The following is a 716-nucleotide window of genomic DNA, read 5'->3' on the forward strand; positions in this document are numbered from 1 at the left end:
TAGAGCTAAAATTTATAGAACTAAAGGAGAAGTGGACATATCATATTTGGAGAATTTAAGACTTCTTTTTCTGTAACTGATAGAGCAAACAGATAAAATGTCAGTGAAGATACACTGGACCTAATAAACATTTTTAGTATACTCCTGACAGCAACTGTAAAATGTACCTCTTTTTGAAGTAATCGTGGAAGCTGAGCCGTAAAACAAGTCTCAATACATTTCAAAAAGTTAAAATCATAGTGTATCCTTTGATCATGACAAAATTAAAGCTAAAAAAGGTAACAAAAGATACCATAAACCCTCCCCCCATTTATTGGGAAATTAGGATATATACTTCTAAAAGCACATGGGTGAAAGAAGAATCACAAGGTAATTGGAAAGTATTTTGAATTAAACCATGACAGAAGCACAATGTACTACTATTTGTGGGAGTCACTCCTACTTCCATCCCTTAGTCCCCAGATCCAAATATTCTAAATGTGATCCAAGTATCTAAATATGGAAAAAACTGGTCACTATCCAAAACACACAGCACATCTTATAAGATGGTACCACAACCCCTAAGATACTGTCTCTCAAATGGTTCTTAAGATGAGTTTCTATTAGGCCCTGCCAACATTCTATAGGGCAACAGCTTCTAGATCAGCATTTCTCGAACCTTTTTCTTTAACCCCGTCCCTGTGCCCAAGGAAACTTTTAAGACTTTTTTTCCCTCT

The sequence above is a fragment of the Leptonychotes weddellii genome, chromosome 5 (assembly GCF_054177405.1).
Source record: "Leptonychotes weddellii isolate Sample4059 chromosome 5, ASM5417740v2, whole genome shotgun sequence".
NCBI classification, from domain to species: Eukaryota; Metazoa; Chordata; class Mammalia; order Carnivora; family Phocidae; genus Leptonychotes; species Leptonychotes weddellii.